Genomic DNA, 20716 nt, shown 5'->3' with positions numbered 1-20716 from the left:
AAAGGTCACTATTGGGTTGTTTTCGCTTTATCTAATCCCGACAACATAAGCATAGGTGATGAAATCTCTTCATTTCAGACAGTACGATGGACATCGCCCCCAGAAGCTGCTTGGCATATTTTTAGATTTTCGCTGAATGGTATACATCCAAACGTTGTCTCTCTGCAAGTACATTTTCCAAATATGCAAACTGTGACATTTCGTTCACAAGAAAGGTTACAAATTGTTGCATCTGACTCAAGCAGACAGCGAACTATGCTAATTGATTTTTTTGAGATGAACCAAGTAGATGGCTTTGCTCGCACATTACTATACCAATAATTTCCTCAATATTATATGTGGCGTGTACAAAAAAGTGAAAAAATTTGGCGACTTCGTCAATCGACAACCACTACAATCGGACGTGTTGTACATGCAAACCCAGTAGAAAGTGAATGTTTTTATTGGTGATTACTGCTCACAAGTGTTCGTGGTCCAACCTCTTTTGATTATTTGCTGACCTTCAACAATATAAGATATTCTTCATTCCGAGAAGCAGCATTTCAGCGAGGTCTACTCGAAGCAGACGATTCTATAGATAAGTGCCTACAAGAAGCCTCCCAAAGTCAGATGCCTTTTGCCTTACGACGACTATTTGCTACATTGTTAATATACAGCAATCCCGATGATCCAAACTGTCTGTGGGAAAAATTTTATCCATATCTTTCTGAAGATTACAACCATAACTTCCCTTTGACAAAAAAAAGGCTCGCAAATTAACTATAAAAAGCATTTGTTACCTTGTTAAGTCGATGGGAAAGTCTTTCGAAACTTACAATTTTGGATTGTTAGAGCTTGAAGAAGATGACTTAGCGAAAGGAATGAAAGAAATTGAAGAAGAGCATTAGATTCCTGTTCATTGATGAGTGTCATTTATGGCACTCATTTGTTCTCTTTTAGGGTGATTTTAGATTGCTTTTATAGCTCTTTTCATTCCTTTTTCCTTAGTTTTGCTCTTTATTTCTTTAGTTTGCACTTTTCTTAATTGATTTTCCATTTTCGTGTATTTCTTGGTTTATTTTGTCTTTTTTCCCTTTTATTTGTTTGTTTTCTTTCAGTTTCAGGTTAAGATAGTTGTCCAAGGATTCACGAGGTTTCTTCCCGGGTTTGCATTGATTGGGATGCTTAGTGTCTTCCATTTGTAGCCCAAGTATGGAGATGTGCAAGTTCCTAGTTTCCTTAGGCCGTGTATTCAAGTCGTGGGGGCACCAATTTTGGTGTTGAACCCATTGCCAAGGTGTTTAGAATCTGCCATGCTCCGTGTTCATCAAGCACACTAAGTGGAGCGCACGAGGAGCGTTAAGTTGAAGGGGAAGAGAGCTGCCCTACTCCCAGGTGCGGGCGCGCACGACAATGGCGCGGCCGCGCAGTATGGTTGCGCGGCCGCGCCTATTGCTCCCCCTGTTCCGTACCCGCTTTTACGCGGACGCGCCTGTACGGGTCTATTTTGGACGATCTAACCAAATTCTCTTTGTTAGCTTTACTATACATAGTTTTTTCTTATATTTTAGAAGGGGAGTTCATTGGGGAATTTTTGAGATTAGAGATTTTTAGAGAGAAAATTGATTGGAGGATTTTTCATTAGATAATTCATTAGAGAAGAATTAGAGAATAGTTTAGAGAGAGAAACTCATGGTTGATGATTGATGATTGATTCTAAGCACATTTCGTTTGATTTCATCAAAGTTTGTAAGGATTTCTTTTACTTTATTGCAATCTTTAGCTTTTGATTTCAACTGTTTTGTTGATTGTTCAAGTTTATTGATTAGTTGATTGAATTTGTTTAATTGAAATGATGCTGATGAATTTGTTGATTTGCTTAGTTTTGATCTTGATTTCTTCCATGGATTGTGAGTAGTTTACTTGCTAGGGATGTGGTGAAGCATGTTTGAGTGATGGATCATAGCTAATTGGGGGTTTTGATTGATTTACCATTGTGATTAAATTGGTTGATTGATTTTGTGCATGTGTGTGATTAGTTAAAGAGTAGCTAACTTTAATTGTCATACTAGATTGCATTGTTTGCCTACATTGATATGGACCATTGATTTGTAGCTCGCATTTGTCGATTGAGCTTGGTTAGTGATGTTCCTAGTTAGAGTCTTTTGTAGTTGGCGCTAGCTAGACCTCTAGGAGATAGCTTGTCGAGCTCTTTTGATTGCATTGTCTATCTTCCCTCGCAATACTCGAATTAATCAATATCCAACCCGATTAGTGTGTGTCCATTGGAAGTACATGTGGATCTTAAATCCCTAGTGTCTTGATATATTGATTTACTTGGTTTGATTAGTTGAATTAGTTAACCTACACTACCATATTACCTTTCGAAGTAGCTTGACATTGGCCGTAGCAAACTTCCCCCCATTCCTAGTGGTTCGACCCGAACTTGCCCTATTACTAGGTGTAGGTTTGGTTATAAATTTAGTTTGATTGGAGGAATTTTAGTTTCCAACGACCTAGAATCCACCTTCCGTCAGAAATGGCGCCGTTGTCGGGGAATGGCGTAGTTGTTTGCTATTATTGTTGAGTCTATTTCATTTCATTTCAAAAATACAAAATGATTTTTCTCTTTTAGGCTACACTTGTAGCCGTGCTACTAACTGTTTCTTTGAGATTGTATGCATAGGATAAGAGGAAGGAATTTAGTACCTTTTGATCCGAAAATTGAGAGAACAATCTCAAGGATTAGAGTTGCTAGACGATACTTGAGTTCTAGCCCTTCAAGTGAAGAAGAACCAAAACAAGAAGAACAAGCAAGCATGGGAGAAAATCCGAGAGTGGCATTGAAGGAATTAGGGATTCCCAGTGCATAAAGGTTTGAAAGTGGGATTGCTCCACCTACAACACCGGCAAATAACTTTGAAATAAGGCCGGCAATGATCACTTTGATAGAGAGGCGACAATTTAGTGGGGCCAAGCATGAAAGCCCACTAAATCATCTCAAAGAGTTCGAAAAGTATTACAATACTATCAAATTGAATGGATTTTCCCAAGAATTCATCTGCCTCAAGCTTTTCCCCTTTTCCCTCATAGGGCGTGCCTTGGAATGGCTAGACAAGGAGGTCAAGCCAAGTTCTCTAAGGACATGGGACGAAGTGACCAAGGAATTTCTATCCCGTTTCTATCCACAAAAGAAAACGGCGGAGGCTAGAGCTTTGATTCAAGGTTTTAGCAAAAGCCTAGTGAAAGCCTCTATGAAGCATGGGAGAGGTAAAAGGAGTATCAAAGAGAATGTTCTCACCACGGAATTCTTACTTACCAAATTATTCAAATCTTCTATGGTGGCCTTAGTCCTCAAGGAAAGTCATGCTAGTTGGAGGAGCCGGAGGTCCCATTATGAATAAAACGGAGGAGGAAGTGGTAGACATAATTGAAGACGTAGTGAGGTACTATAGAGATTGGCAAGATGGAGAAAGGGAGTCAGCTAGCAAGAGTAGCTCTTCGGTGTACTCGGTTGATCATCTAAATGCAATCAATAATCTATCCTCACAAATGACAAACTTAGGGAAGGAAATGTCCGCTATCAAGGCAAAGTTGGAAAGTCCTACCTCCCAAGTTTAGAATCTTCCCTCCCAATCTAAGGGGAGAGGTATGTCTTCTAATTCTCAACCCTCTCCCTCTTCTAGTAACATGCCTAGTGGTTGCTTGTTTTATGATGTTTGTGGATCGTATGATCATGATGCTTCTAATTGCCCTCATGCATGTATGGATGTTTGTGATGATCAAGATGGAAATGTGAACGAGCATGTGAATTATGTGTCAAACAATAATGATTCTAGGTTTGAGAATCAAAGAGGTAAATGGAATAGGAATTACATCAACCATGGGAATTTTGACAACTACAACCAAGGTGGTGGTAATAGGAACCAAGGGAACCAAAATTCCCGAGGTAACTATAACACCCAATGTTATAGTAGCCAAAATCAAAACCAAAATTATAGTAATCATAACCAAGGTTATGGTAACCATAATCAAGGTTATGGTCAAAATCAAAATAGGGGTAATTGGAATAACCAAGGTAGGGGAAATTTTCAAAACAATGCTCAAAGGGGCCCCCCACCCGGTTTTGTCCAAAGACCCAAGGTGATAATTCCTATGCTCAACCCTCATCTTCTAGAACTAACTTGGAGGAGATTATTGAAAACCAAACAAAAATTTTGAACACTTACATGGCGGTGAGTGACAAGAAGTTCAATGAGATGATGACACACAACAAAATGCTTGAGACCCAAATCACTCAAGTAGCCAATACCTTGAAAAATTGTGCTAGACCTTCTTCATTACCTTTTCAAGGAGTTGATCTTAAAAAACCCGTCTATTCTATTACCATAAGGAGTGGGAGAGTGCTTGAAGAGAGAGTTTCTAGGATGAGTGAGGAGGATGAGAAGAGGAGTGACTCAAGTGAGAAAGAAGAGAACGATGTGTCAAAGAATGTGAGCAAAGAGGAAGCTCAAGAGAAACAGAAGAGTGTTGAGAAAGTGCAAGAGGAAGTGAGAAGACCCGACCTTCCATACCCCCAAAAGTTTTTGAGGAACAAAATTGATGAACAATTTGGGAGGTTCCTTGATATGTTAAAGGAAGTTCATCTTTCAATCCCTCTCACCGAAGCCATGACCCAAATGCCTCGATACTCCAAATTTCTTAAGGATATCTTGAATTGCAAGAGAGAGTGCAATGAGATAGATTCGGTAGAGGTTAGGGAGTGTTGTAGTGCTTTGATTCACAATGACTTAACCAAAAAGATGAAAGACCCGGGCAATTTCTCCATTTCTTGCAAAATTAAAGGCAAATTGTTTGAAAATGCATTGTGTGATCTTGGTGCTAGCGTTAGTATTATGCCTTATCCCGTCTTCAAGAAGCTTAAGCTAGGAGAGCTTCTTACTACCAACATGACTTTGCAATTGGCCGATAGATCCATTAAGTTCCCCAAGGGAAGGGTTGAGGATGTTCCTTTTAAGATAGGTGGTTTTACTATTCCCGTAGATTTTATTGTGCTTGAAATTGAAGAAGATGACCACATACCTATCATTCTAGGGAGACCTTTCTTAGCTACTTCGGGAGCTTTGATTGATGTTAAGGGAGGCCTAATCACTTTAAGAGTTGGTAGCAATAAGGCAAGTTTTGAGCTAAAACCGATGCATGAGTCCTTGTTCTTTGTTAATGGAACCATGTGTGTTAATTCCCCTCGCTCCATCGATAATGTATGCATGATTGACTCAATAACTAACGATATTCTTAAGATTTGTGATGATGTGCTTTTGAGTTTTGATTGCAAGAAGGTTAGTGAAGAGAAAAAGGAGTTTTCCAAGCCCATGGACGAGGAGGAGATTGACATTCCTCATTGGTTTGAGCTTTACCCTCAAGAGGAGGAGGATGATTCCAAGAGTGTGGATGGTGAGAAACCATCTACTAGAAGGAACAAGGCAAAGAAGAAGGCGAGAGCTTCTAGGAAGAAAAGGATGAAGTTGAAGCAAGAGAGGCTTGCTTTTAAGGTTTCATCAAGTGAAGTTTCATCTAGCAACAATGTGAGGTTGCTAAAAAATTGAAGAGGAGTTTGTCCCACCCGCCACTTTGAACAAGGTGGTGTTCTTTGACCGTCCATGATTTAGAGGAAGGGTCGAGCTAAGGACCTTAAGCAAGCGCTTCCTGAGAGGCAACCCGGTTTTCTAACCCTTTTCTTTTGATTTCTATTTTTACTTAATTTTCTTTCTTTTGTTTTCCTTTCTTTCACTTGTTTTCTATTTGGATTGATAGGTTAAATTCATGGGAATTGGATTATTTCAAGCGAGCATAAGCAATAGAAAGGTGTTTCGTGTTTTTTATGAGAATAAGTTCGATTTTATCGAATTTGAGGTGCAAGGGTAAGGTACCTCGGGATTAAGTTGATTAAGATTTCCGACAATTTTAGTGAATATTGAAGGTTTCAAGAGGTTTGAGTTGAATTAAGGTGAAGGAGAAATTGATGTGCAAGTGCGCTCTCGTGCTTGCGTTCTCATGAATTTTAATCATGAACAAATGATTTTTGAAAAAAAATTTATGTGATTTTTGGTCTGCCCCCCTCGTGGGTATCACTTGATCATGACGCTCGTGAGCGTCGATGGAAGCGCGAGCACGAGAGTAACACAAGAGGGAGTAAGCCCCCCCCCCCTTGGCCTTGGCTGGTGCGCACGCACAGTGTATGTGCGTGCACGCACCAGCAGGGGCAGAGTTTCCCTCTTCTTTTCAAGCAAAACTAAGCAACCATTTCAAGAAAGGAAGCCACAGTGGCGCGGGCGCGCCAGGAAGGGGTGCGGCTGCGTGAGACACGGGCGCGGGCGCGCACCTGGGCAGCGCCGAGCCTCTATTTCTTTTCTTTCTTCTTCCTTTCCCTCATTTCCCCTCAACCTCATTCTTGCACGCACGACCCTCATTCTCACTCTAAAGAACCGAGACCCTACCTCCATTTCTCACATATTTCATCATCAATTCATTGAAAATCCATCAAAAATCAACATTTTCCTTCTACAAATTCATTTTTTTTACAACAATAATCATACTACTTTCTTCCATTTTCAATCTCCAATCTCTCTCCTCCATTGAAGACCAAATTTGGGACTTTTCGGTTTGGTGGGAATTGGTGGCTAATTCTTGTTCAATCTTGCTTCTAGTATGGTATAATCATATTCTTAAACACTTATTTACATTTTTTTATCATATTGTTGCAAGAATTTGATTGTTTTTGGTTGTGAATAGTAGTAGTATGTATTTTGATGAATTTATTGATTGAATGTGATATTTGGTTGATTATTTGTGTTGATTGTTGATTGATTTTTAGTCACATTGTGTTGTTGTATGTTTGTGAAGCAAATTTGGTTTAATTAGTGGTGATTGTGAGAAGTTGAAAATTTGGAATATTGGTAGTAAGGTGTTGTTTGTGTCATTGGTGTTATTGGTTAAGGAGTTGTGACATTGGTGATTGGAAGTGTTTTGTGGTATTTTTGTGGTGTTTGTGGTGTTGATTGATTGGATTTTGAGTTGATAAATTTAGGGGAAACACAATGTCGAAGCTTGTTCGAGCCTTTTCCTTTAAGAAACGAAAAACCAACATCACAATCGAAGAACCTTCTTCAAACCCCTCTATTTCCCAAACACGACAACCTACTCCTTTGCCTAAGATAAAAATCAATGACCCAATCCAAAAAGTTCAATATGCCAAGCTAAAAAAGAACCGATCCCTTAAACCCCCTCGGCACTACCTTCAACAAGACATGATCAAATTGGGTATTGATGAGGAATTGAGGGAATTGTTTAGCAATCTTCGCATGAGCACCTTTGTGAGCACGTGTTACCGTACCTACCTTAAGCCAACTTTGGAAGTTTTAGCTATGGTTTCATGTGAGGCGGTAGAGGATGATAACTACCGGGTCTATTTTCAACATTTTAACATTCATCATGATCTTTCTCTTTCCTTGTTCAACACGGCACTCGATCTTAATCCGGGGGCGGATGTCTTGCACCCCGAGTTCTTCTTCAACAATGAGTATGACCAAAATTCTTGGTGGGATAATATATTGGGGGAAGGCGATTTCATTACTCTGTATGCCGCCATAAGCAAGGTATTCCAACCGTGTCTAAGGGTTCTTCATAGGCTTTTGGGATATTCGATAATCCCTAAGCAAGAATTGGGAAAGATGAGTCAATTGGAGCTCCGGATACTTTGGTTGGATACTAGATAGGAGTACAGGGGTCATTTGAACTTAGGGTAAATGTTTTTGAGATATTGCTAGGGGTTGCAAGAAAGGGAGTCTAGGGAGATCCCTTGTAGTAGTATGGTTACTAGGCTCGCGACCAACCTTCATCTTGACCACTACTTACCCTCTTGTACTCCGGTGGGTAGTTCGAGCACCCTCTACCTCGACATTGCACAATTTAAGAAAGTGCAATTTTTGGCCAAGAATGAAGATGATGAGGTGTTTAATTGGCTTAGGGAGAACAAACATTGGTGCTATCTCCCTAACCCCTCCTTGACTTCTATCCACCGAGAGGATGTGCCTAATGTGTGGCATGTACCCTTGAGTAACCGCCTCCCCTATGATGATGATGATGAGAAGAAGAAGAAGAAGAAGAAGAAGAAGAAGAAGAAGAAGAAGAACTACAACAACAACGACGACGACGACGACAACCACGACAACAACATCAAGAACAACAACATCAAAAATTTGCTAGCCCCGATATGGATGCTCTAAGTGCACAAATTAAGGGGATGCAAATTATATTGGAAGGCATGTACGACCAAGACTTCGAGGCAATTTATCACCAAATGAGAGGCATCTCGGAGATGCAACAAGGTATGTTTCTCCAGCAACAACATTTATATGATGCGAGTGTTAACCGTGGGGAGGTCTCCCCCACGGTTAACTACCCATACTTTCCACCCCAACTTGGTCCTATACCATCAAGCGGGTTCCCATATTGGCAAGGACCCCCGGGGTCCAACACCGTGACTGGCTCATTCCCCGATGAGCACGGTAACTACGATTACCGTGTTCCTGGTGGGAAAGATTATAGGGGTGATCCTAACTACCCTTGTGTTCACCCTGATTATCCACTACCGCTCGCTTTGCCGGAGCAATATATTCCCCTTGCCCCTTGGCAACAAGACAACTTCAACGGGCACTACGGTTGCCTACCCGGTTACACTGGGGGATGGGATCCTTATGGTCCCCCATCCGAGTTCTCCTATGACGGGGGTGACCATCATAGTGCCGGGCCGAGTGGTAGCCAGCTTCCCTATTTTGTGCCTTTTTCCTCCATCTCTTATTTTGTGTGATGCTTGATTTGTGTTGATGGGATGTTGAGATGTATTTATGTTTAGCTTAGAGGAACTTTATTTTATTAGGGGTTTGTCACGATGGCCAATATTGTTGTTTTGCATTGCCTTGTCTACTTTTTGCCTTGATGTTGGATAATTGCATACCTTGGTCTATTATTGATGATGTTTGATTCTTGTTTCTATGAGCTTTCCATGTCTTTTCTTTCTCTCTTGATAATGTTGTTGTTGTGATGATTTCTATGATGATGATGATGCATGTTGTTTGCTCCCATGAATCCAAAGCCCTATTATCCAAAACCCTTAAATCCAAATCCCTTAAATCCAAATCTTGTAGTTTAAGTGATTAGTTTGTAGTTTAGTGTATAGTTCCTTTAGTTTTCTTTGCTTATTCTTACTTTTTGGTAGTTTAACTTGATTTTTTGCTTTGTAGTTTCTTTTTAATTAGTTTCACTTTCTTTTATTTTGTTTTGAAGTTACTAACCGTTCTCTTTGTTTATAGCTCTATTTTCTATTTTTCTTCTCACTTGGCTTTGATGATGATCCTATTGATTCTTGGAGCTTAATGAAGGTGGTTGATCTTCCGCCTTATTTTTATTGGCATTACTTGGAAGCTTGGTGAGATCCTTCTTATTTTCTTTCTTTTATTTCTTTTATTTCTTTACTTTTCTTGGATGCATAGATTAGTATTAGTTTTAGGAGAGGTTGAACAGTTCGAGGATGTATTCTTGTAACACCTTAGAGTGTTTGGGATCATTGGCGATGTTGTCAATTGATCACTTGTATGACGATTGGGAATTACGTCTTATACTTGCATCTTTGTTACTTTCTTTATTTTCCTACTCTTCCTTTATCTTTGCTTTCTTCTTTTCTTTATTTTTCTTTACTTTTCTTTTCTTTTCTTCTCTTTCTTTTTGTTTTTGGTTTGTATAAAGTTTTTGAGGCTTTATTTTTCTTTTCGTTATCTTTCTTGTGAATTGGACTATATACCAACGGACTTTTGCTTTTGAATGAACATCTTCCTAATTGGTAGTGGTATGCACGGTTTAAGAATATGTTTGGTTGATTCTAGGATGGCGTATGCTAAGGTAGCGTGTCTAAGAAACAGGGGGATCATGAAACCCGATTCTACTTGTTTGTGGCATGTTTGGTAGTTGCTTCCTATAGTCGATTTGACACCAATAGTGAGTTTTTGCTACATCCATGTGAGGTTTACAATTTTTCAAGCCTTCTACACTTACTTACATGAGCAGCATGGATCCTTGACTATTACGGACCTAATCTAGAATCTTGACTCATAATTCTCAAGACCGAGACCGAACCATCTAGGGAGGACAAAGGCATCTTTTCGAGGTGGTAATTTTTCTTTTCTAGGAAAGTCTTCATTTTCTGGTTTTTGGGTTTACATTTGCCTTCTTACTAACCATTTGAGCCTTTTTCCCTTCTTTTCAAGCCACATCTTTAGAATTATGAGCCTTTTGTTTCATTTTTGTTCCATTTTTGGTTTTTGTGAAGCAAATGATCATGTTATTAGAGATTGTGGTATATGAGTTTGGGTATTGGTTCTTATTTGTAAGCAAGCTTATATTTTGTATATTTTGTGAATAATGGCAAGTGAATAAATGATAAAGCCGTCCATAGTTAAAAAAGGCAAGGACATTCAAGTGCAAAGTTGAAAAAGTCGTCCATAGTTAAAAGAGGCGATGACAATTGTTATAAATTTGAAAAATGCAAAAAATATAAAAGTGAAAATTAAGAAAATGCAAAAATATTTTGATGTGAATCTTTTCTCCCTTTTAAGCATTGAGGACAATGCTTCATTTAAGCTTAGGGGAGAAGCGTTTACGCTTTTTGTATATATGATTGTGAGTATAGCTTTGAATAAGCTTGGGGGTGTTAGTTTGTTTTTGTTTGGTGATTACTTAGTTATGAGGAGAAGGTTTGATCACCCTTTTGCTTCACTAATTAGGAATACCACCAAATTCTAAATTTTAAACCTACCCTCACCCTTTTCGCCCTTACATTACAACCTTTGAAAGTCCTTTTGACCTAGAGGTTGAGTCACATATTGGGGGAGGGAATTATGAGTTATAGCCTATAGAGAGGGAATGCATAGTCAAGACATCAAGTAGCCTTAAATATGTTCTTTTCCGGTTCCTTCGAGAAACTATTGAGATGCTCACTAGAGGGAGATTCGAGACTAGTAGGGAGAACGCGGTAAGATTGAATGGGATGAAGGTGGATTGTGATTACTAGTTCTCTACGCTTATCATATTCTATGTTTCAATCAACCTCGGATATCTTGGAACGTGCATACCCTTATTTGCTTAAGAAAGTTGTTCATTCATTTGAAGTATAGTCATTTTGTAAAGTCCAATTCGTAAAGGTTTTGATTTTACTTTTCTTTTAATTTCTTTTACTTTTGTGATTTGCCCCATGTTTGTTTGGTGAGAGTTATGGGTTAAGCTCTTAGGAAACCTTTACGAGACCTCACTCGTCCTCGTAGGCGACTTTGGGGTTTAAAGGGCTTGTTGTAGCTAAAAATAACTGTGATTCCTATGATAGTGAGTCTTAGTGTATATTCTCATTGAAGGATTTATGTCTTCGTCCTGTGCAATTACTAGAGATATACATGGATCAAATTATGGAGATAATTAAGTTCGTACATTTGGATCGTCGTTTTATCATAGCTAGAGGTACTAACGATCTTTGGGCTAGTAAATAGCCCAAAGCCCAATTAAACGGATCCTATAAGGTCACACAAAGGGCCTAGATCGAGCACGAGAGGACAAGGCCCATGATGGGCCTCATCCTCTAGTATGGCCGGCCACATGGAGTGGATTGAAGGGTTTTGGGCTTCCTAACCCTAGTCTAATTATAATGTGATTATAAATAGACTAGGTGCCTAGGGTTTGCATGTAACATGAATTCAGTGATCAGTTTGATCAAAACCCGAATTAGCAAACACGAGACCAAGCCCTGTCAAACCTTCCTCTCTCTCACGGCCCGCTCTCCTTCCTCGGCGCCAGTGTGGTGGTTCATGGTGGTCGGTTAGTCCATTAAAGGTGGTGATCGTGGTTTTCCTCTTTCACTCGACCAATCTAGTATTGGTGGACGACTCGTTCGAAGCTCGTGGACTAAGTAGAGGAGCAATGCTTAGGGCTCTATTCTCTCCCTGATTTGTCAATCATTTGCTATGTGGAATTCACACTTCAAAGGTATGATTATGTGTCTTGTGTGTTATGCATGTGTTCTTGGGATTAGGTACTTGATTGAATATGATTCATGATTTTCCGCTGCGTAGTACCTATAAACTCCTACACTCATCTCATGTCTTTGTTTTTCCTTTTTGAATAAGTCTTTCATCCCTTTCTAGTTTGCTTGGTTTTGCTCGAGGACGAGCAAAAGTTTAGCTTGGGGAAATTTGATGAGTGTCATTTATGGCACTCATTTGTTCTCTTTTAGGGTGATTTTAGACTGCTTTTATAGCTCTTTTTATTCCTTTTTCCTTAGTTTTGCTCTTTATTTCTTTAGTTTGCACTTTCCTTAGTTGATTTTCCATTTTCGTGTATTTTTTGGTTTATTTTGTCTTTTTTCCCTTTTGTTTGTTTGTTTTCTTTCATTTTCAGGTTAAGATCGTTGTCCAAGGATTCCTGAGGTTTCTTCCCGGGTTTTGCATTGATTGGGATGCTTAGTGTCTTCCATTTGAAGCCCAAGTATGGAGATGTGCAAGTTCCAAGTTTCCTTAGGCCGTGAATTCAAGCCATGGGGGCACCAATTTTGGTGTTGAACCCATTGTCAAGGTGTTTAGAATCTGCCATGCTCCGTGTTCATCAAGCACGCCAAGTGGAGCGCACGAGGAGCGTCAAGTTGAAGGGGAATAGAGTTGCCCTACTCCCAGGTGCGGGCGCGCGCGACAATGGTGCGGCCGCGCAGTATGGTAGCGCGGGCGCGCGGTGCTCTGGCGCGGCCGCACCTGTTGCTCCCCCTATACCGTACCCGCTTTTGCGCGGCCGCGCCTGTACGGGTCTATTTTGGACGATCTAACCAAATTCTCTTTGTTAGCTTTACTATATATAAAATTTTCTTCTATTTTAGAGGGGGAGTTCATTGGGGAATTTTGGAGATTAGAGATTTTTAGAGAGAGAATTGGTTGGAGAATTTTTCATTAGATAATTCATTAGAGAAGAATTAGAGAATAGTTTAGAGAGAGAAACTCATGGTTGATGATTGATGATTTATTCTAAGCACATTTCCTTTGATTTCATCAAAGTTTGTAAGGATATCTTTTACATTAATACAATCTTTAGCTTTTGATTTCAATTGTTTTGTTGATTGTTCAAGTTTATTGATTAGTTGATTGAATTTGTTTGATTGAAATGATGCTGAATTTGTTGATTTGCTTAGATTTGATCTTGATTTCTTCCATGGATTGTGAGTAGTTTACTTGCTAGGGATGTGGTGAAGCATGTTTGAGTGATGGATCATAGCTAATTGGGGGTTTTGATTGATTTAGCATTGTGATTAAATTGGTTGATTGATTTTGTGCATGTGTGTGATTAGTTAAAGAGTAGCTAACTTTAATTGTCATACTAGATTGCATTGTGTGCCTACATTGATACGGACCATTGATTTGTAGCTCGCATTTGTCGATTGAGCTTGGTTAGTGATGTTCCTAGTTAGAGTCTTTCGTAGTTGGCTCTAGCTAGACCTCTAGGAGATAGCTTGTCGAGCTCTTTTGATTGCATTGTCTATCTTACCTCGCAATACTCGAATTAATCAATCTCCAACCCAATTAATGTGTGTCCATTGGAAGTACATGTGGATCCTAAATCCCTAGTGTCTTGATATATTGATTTACTTGGTTTGATTAGTTGAATTAGGTAACCTTCACTACCATCTTACCTTTCGAAGTAGCTTGACATTGGCCGTAGCAAACTTCCCCCCATTCCTAGTGGTTCGACCCGAACTTGCTCTATTACTAAGTGTAGATTTGGTTATAAATTTAGTTTGATTGGAAGAATTTTAGTTTCCAACGACCTAGAATCCACCTTCCGTCATTCGTTCAGAAGAAATAAATGCAGTTAATTTACTTAGTAATGAATAGAAAATTGCATGTAATACAATTTATAACACAGTCCTTGATAATAAGCCGACTTCTTTCTTTGTTGACGGCCCTGGTGGTATAGGAAGGACTTTTTTATATTCTACATTACTCGCTAATGTAAGAGCAAAAGGAATGATTGCTTTAGCAGTTACGAGTTCTGGTATTGCTGCATCTGGTCTATCTGGAGGTAGAACTGCAAATTCTCGATTCAAAATACCTTTAGATGTTGATGAGGTTCCGAGTCCAAGTATTTCCAAACAAAGTGCTTTAGGACAACTTATTCATCTTTCAAAACTTATTATATGGGATGAGGCACCAATGGCAAAGCGTCAAACAATTGAGTACTTTGATAGATTGCTACAAGATGTCTGTTCAAACAAACTGAAATTTGGTGGAAAAGTTGTTGTATTTGGTGGTGACTTCCAACAAGTGCTACCTGTTATACCTAAAGGAAGTCTGAATGAGGTTATTGCAACAAGTTTTGTGATGTCTCCCTTATGGTACGCACTCTAGAAAATCCACCTAACACAAAACATGTGAGCAATCGATGACCCATCTTTTGGTAATCTTGTCTTACAAATCGGGAATGGCTTGCCCCCTTATGAAGATGGGAAAAGTATAGAGCTTCCTAAACCTTTAGTCATAACGTATGATAGTGAAGACTCATCTCTGCAACTCTTAGCAAAAAGCATCTACCCTGATATTTCAAAGACAACTTCCGATTTTTTCTCTACAACAAAAAGAGCTATTTTAACTTCAAAAAACGAACATGCTACAAAGATAAATTCTCTTTTAATGCACCAACAGCCAGGAAGAGCTTATGAGTACAAAAGTTTTGACAGCTGTACAAATAATTCATCCAAACAATATCCATCTGAATTTCTGACAGGGTAAAGTCGTATCCCCTAATCAAAAATATTACCTAAATCCTCTAACTAAAGTAGATAGGGAAGAAGGGTCGAACCACAGGGAAACAAGTCAATTTATTCCTAATTAATTAAAAGTAATCTAAATTATTAAGTAATAATTTGTTGTTATTAAAGATCTATACTACGAAGAATATGAGCAGGGAGAATAAAATAGGAGAAATCAAATATTAAAAGACCTAGGGCACAGGTTCACTAATAAACAACATTCCAGGGTAAAACATAATAATCAACCATTAACGCATCAATCAATCAGATTATAAAGGGCTTTCGCTACGTATTACAATCACAGAGTTAATTTACCGGTATTAAATCTCATCTCTCGAATCTCAACTTAACCATTTATAAATTAGTCTGCCTATTAAAACTAAGCCTAAACATTACTTCTCATCTCTCGAATCTCGAATCAATATTGTCAAACTCATACAATTAAACCAGGCCTAATCTAATTGCATAGCATTAAATCAATCAATAGGAAATTAATTAAGCATTAACAATCAGCAATCATAATTTATCCCTTCATATTATTTATTAGATCCCCATGAACCCTAGAAAGTAAACTACTCAGACATGATTAGAAATAAGCTAAACAAAGCAATTAAACAAGTCATAAGGAATTGAAGGAATAAAAATACTGAAATTAAAAAAAATAGAAATCGTACCGAATCGACGGAATTACAAACGGAGTTTAAGAACAAGAGAAAGAGTAAAGGTTTAGAGAGAGAAAATCTAAGTAGAGAGAGAAAAGTAGTAAGAGTATGCAAAAGAAGGTCCTAAACTTACTAAATTAAATTACATAAATACTAAGCAAGAAAATTCTACGCTAAACGAAACTAATCGGAGCTTAAACAAACCCCCTAAAAGTCGCGCCCGGTCGGGCGCCGTACCGCCCGGCCGGCCCGCCTTTTTGTTGCTGGAACCACCTCTCGCGCCCGGTCGAGCGCGTGCTCCGGGCGCGATGTTCTTCTCTTCTTTGCTCGCCCCGCCCGGCCGGGCGCACCTTCGGGCGAGGCCTTATGGCCCCGGGCGGAGCTCTTGGGCACCAATAATGGACTTTAATTGGGCCTTTACTTCTAAGCCCAATCGGATTTCCTCCTTGGGTCTTTGAACTCGGTCCAAACGCCTCGGGATTTCCAATACCGAGCCCTTAATCACCGATTTGCTTCTTCTAACCGGCCTTGGGCTTCAATTAGTGGCCGTGTACCTCCAATGCTCGTAGTCGCTACTCGAAAATCCGGGAAAATGCTCCAAAAGTGCAATTTCCTACAAAACTCAACCAAAACTACGAAAACACCAATTAGTAATAAAAGTGGCTCGAAAGAGCCAAAAACACTACTAATTATGACCAAGGGACGGGGGTAAATCACTATAAAAAATGGAAATATCAAACTCCCCCAAGCCAAACATTTGCTTGTCCCTAAGCAAAGAGCTCATCAATGAACACATAAAACATGCCTCACCCCAATAATCAAAACAAGCACAAACGATTCAAGGCAAATCTAATGAACATGCTTCAACATCAATCAATCTCATTCATCCAATCACCCTTCCTCCCCAACAATTGGCAAATAGAGCAAACCACAAGAGCATATAGAATTCAAGATTAGTGCTCACACACTCAACTCTCATTTATGTGGCGAGTAAAAGATGTACTCGATCGCTCTTGTAGACACCCATTTGTGTCTCCCCAAAACCAAACCCAATGATGAATGCCTTTCACGTTGTGTTATTATCGAATTAGGTGAAAGAGGTTTGAAAGTCAAGTGTTGCGGTTTAGTTTTAATTTTAAATTCTTTTCTCTCTGTTTTTGAAAATGACTTTATTTGAAAATAGCCGAACCAGTTTACATTTGGTCCATGATAAAGGTCCAATAATAGTGTAGTTGGATGGGGCTTGAAAAGATCTTTCCAACGATATATTATAAGATCGATTCCGATGAATATTGAGGAAGTTATGGCCAAAATACTAAACTGGGCCTGGTTAATTATTTTAAATGCGGCCCAATGATCTAGAGGAGGGCCCAATGCTAATTATTATTCCTAAAACTATTAGGATTAATTATAGTTTTCTAGAAGTTTCTAGAAGATTCCTTTTAATTCTAATATTGTTAGATTTAATAATTAATTATTTTTAATAGATTTTTATTTGGAATAAAATATCGTTTTGTATCTTAAAAATATATTTTATCTTCTGTACGGATTCCGTAGATCAAGTTGATTAAATATCGGATTCCGCGTGAAGAAAAACGCGCTAATACAGGCTGTCGCCAAACGACAAGTCTGTCGCCGCGTGACAGACCCTGTCGCCGCGCGACAGACCCTGTCGCCGCGCGACAGACCCTGTCGCCGCGCGACAGACAGACCTTGTCGCGTCGCGACAGAGTCAATTCCTGGCGACAGCGTGGAGTTTTATTCCTTATCAAATTCTATGTTTTTCCGGATTATTTTCATTATAAATAGCGTCCGAATCCCTGTTTTTAGAAATCATTCACAATTATCAATTCACATTAAATTATTCTTAATTCTTCTTTTCTTTCTCTCTATTTCTAAACAAACTAGATTTTACATACAATATTCCGCATTCACAAGACTTAGAGTCTCTTAGCCAATTTCGAAGTTGCCTTCGCCCTAGACGTGAAAGGTTGATATTTCTGAGGGTTTGGTCCAAAACTAGTCAAAACTTTATTTAATTTGATTTCAATTTGATTCTTTAATTATTGTTCTTTATTATTTTCATTGAAGTTTACTAACTTGTGTATTTTGTTATTAGAAAGAGGTACGAGGCTTCAAAGTATGTAATCTTATTACTCTCTTTCAATGTAGAAAGCATGTTTATTAATGTTTAATTCCTAGTATCATGTTAGGATGCTTTTAATGCTTTCTAGTATCATGTTAGGATATTATTTTATGCTTTCTAGTATCATGTTTAGGGTGCCTTTACTCTTTCTAATATCATGTTAGTACCATGTTAGGTTTAAAGCTTCGATCTTTATTGTTTAGTGACATGCTAGGATTTGTTATTAATCTTGTTAGTATCATGCCTAGGATCTTGCTATTATTGAGCTTTATTATGCCTTATCATGTTATTATCATCATGATTATCATTATTGATTTATTATTATGTTGCTTATTTTGTTTTATTATTATTGCTTGATCACACCCTTTTATGATTGTTAAAGGGAATTTGTACTTGAAATCACGCTTAATAAGATAATTAATAATTTGGTTTAGGCTAATGTGATTTTAAGTCAAGTGATCGCCAATAATAGTGTTATTTGTGCATTAATATTCAACCAACATAGATAAACAGGGTAGGATTAATATAATGTTTGTATGTTATTCGAAAAGCGCACATGAATACGAGCAGAACAAAGTAGAGGCCTATTTTATAGGGCGGGTCCTTTCTTTTGTAGATTGGATTCGTACCCTCATCCCCGGACCCTGTTTGGTTCAAGACCTTATGGAGTAGTTGATGGTCCTTTTGGATTGTCTTTTGGGTTTACAAGTTCCTAAAACTTGTTGGCGACTCTTTTTGCTCTTTGTCTTTCCCTTTGGAACGCCACCGTACTTTAGTGTATGATCATAGTGGGGTTCAAGTTTGGGGTTATCATAATGCTTGAAATATTCCCTACAGTTTTTGGCGACTCCACTGGGGAGGATTTCTATTTATATTCCTGAAATTTATTTAATTTTGGCAATTATTTAGAATGAGCGGATGAGACTCGAAAAATTCTAAGTATTTCATGTGCGTGATTTGATTAACATTATTGTCATATGCATTAAAAGGTTCTCATGGGAGCACCCCATGAGTCAATCCATAGGAATTTTACACGTAGGAAATTGGAGAAATATCTTTCATGACTAGAATCGAAAAGATGATGCGAAATCTGGAAAATTCGAAGAACACAGAAACTTGCCAAGGCATGTAGGAACTAGCAACTAGAAAACAGGGCTTGTCGCCCGTAAAAAGTTTCTGTCGCCTGGCGACAGTTCTGTCGCTTGGCGACAAAAGCTTTTTTGCGGCGACAGTCCCTATAGTTTGGCGCCAAGTTCTTCCAATACCGAGCCAGGGGTCTGCCTTCTTGCTTTGACCATTTCTAGTGTTGTTGGCTCGATTTTGCTTATTGATTGAGTCATTTTCTCACTTTTCTGAACCCATATGTGTTCTACATATGGAAATAACCCTCTGGGGGTTCCTGCTTCACCTGCCCAATGGAATATTCCACTATCATGTGCAAAGTTCAGATTTGGGTACGTGTAATGTTTGTGAATCCGCCAAACCGTGGAGTCGAGTCCGATTTCATCTCGCACTCGCGGAATCCTGTCCATTCGCTCCAACCCTCCTGGTAGGCTTGTGTGCAATGCATATGGATTCTTAACCATGGACCTTTTTGACTTAACCCATATCCTCGAACTTTAGAGAACTAAAGCCATGGTTAGGTTGCAAACTCATCTTGTGACTATGTGAACTACTTGTGCACCCTTGCTTGTATTTATTATATATGTGTTAACCGTTTGTTTGACTTGTGTTAAAGACTAAATAAATTGACTAATGACTAAAAGGACTTTGTCTAATTAATTAATTAATTTTGAATTAATTAAAGGCTAATAAGTTAATTAATTCGACTTAGCATGACATTAGGCATGTCCATTTAGAGTAAAATTACTGGAAACAGTCCAGATTAATGTTCCAGCAATGGCGCAGGAATTTGGACTGTGACGCTGCAGTTTAGCATCTGTCGCCTGGCGACAATTTTGTCGTCTGGCGACAGGCTCTAAACTGTGGCGACAGTCCTGTTGTTTTAGCGACAGTCCAGTTCTTTTGCTCGAGTCATCACGACGAGTCTAATTAACAGTCTACTAATCGGATTAATCAGTTTGTTAATGGTTCAAACCATGTTTAAGTCTTAAATTGAGTTTAGGCACTTAAAGTTCCATGGTCATACACTAGTAGTCAAAGCATGTCACTCACATACACATAAAGCACACACATAACATGTTTGTCACATTATGACCATGTCTAGAGAGTCTTGAATGCGTGTTTTCCGTCATTTTTTTTAGAGGGGTAAGTCGGATATTAATCCTCCAATTTTGTAATTCCCTTAAAATATATACTCCATTTTTTTTCACTTTTTAAATCTTTTGAACATAAAGTCAGGTCAATTAGAGTCGAGTATTAAAACAAATATGGTTTAAATTACAGCGCGTGGTCAAGAAAGGAAGGGCATTTAATCAAGGACAACACTTTTGTTCAAGTCTTACTTTTTGACAAACCAGTCGGTAGGAAAAGGAAAGCTAAGAAGGCAATGGATAGTCAAGAAGAACTTAATGAAGTCAAGGGACAGGTATCCAACTTGGCTGAAATGCTGCAAAACCTATCGCTGCAAATAAGTAATCCTGAAAAACAAAAACAAATGGACCTAATCCAGGAAAGCTTGGGCAAATTGTCCAGCGACTTTAGATTTCAAGAGATTAGCTCCCAAGGGGTCTCGGTGGATAAGGACCTTCTCCCACAAAAGTTCAATCCCAATGACATCCCTAAGTTCAGGGCTATGGACAATCCTTATTTTCATTTAAGAGCTTTTGAAACTGTAATGAGTATTAAGGGGATAGATAGAAAAGCATTTCATTCTGTATTTTCATTATCCTTAGAAGCTGTATGTCAACAGTGGTACTTTTCACTCGATAAAGAAAAAACCTCTAGTTGGGAGTCTATTGTGAGCGCTTTCATTGAAAGGTATAAATGCAATATACAAATTGAAACCGATCATAGAGAATTAGAAATGCTAAAACAAAAAGAAAATGAAGGTTTCACCTCCTTCTTTAATAAATGGAG

At 38.7% G+C, this 20716-nt stretch overlaps 1 non-coding gene across 1 annotated transcript; it reads right to left on the bottom strand.

Moving 5' to 3' along the window:
• Nucleotides 1-3183: 3183 nt before the first annotated feature.
• Nucleotides 3184-3288, bottom strand: LOC145569563 (small nucleolar RNA R71). Its single transcript, XR_014096157.1, has one exon. It is a non-coding gene; the product is annotated as a small nucleolar RNA R71 (small nucleolar RNA).
• Between the last annotated feature and the right edge of the window lie 17428 nt (nucleotides 3289-20716).

Source organism: Chenopodium album, chromosome 11 (assembly GCF_948465745.1).
Source record: "Chenopodium album chromosome 11, dcCheAlbu1.1, whole genome shotgun sequence".
NCBI lineage: Eukaryota > Viridiplantae > Streptophyta > Magnoliopsida > Caryophyllales > Amaranthaceae > Chenopodium > Chenopodium album.
The sequence above is the reverse complement of the archived record's forward strand: the minus strand, read 5'-3'. Positions and strand labels throughout refer to the sequence as shown.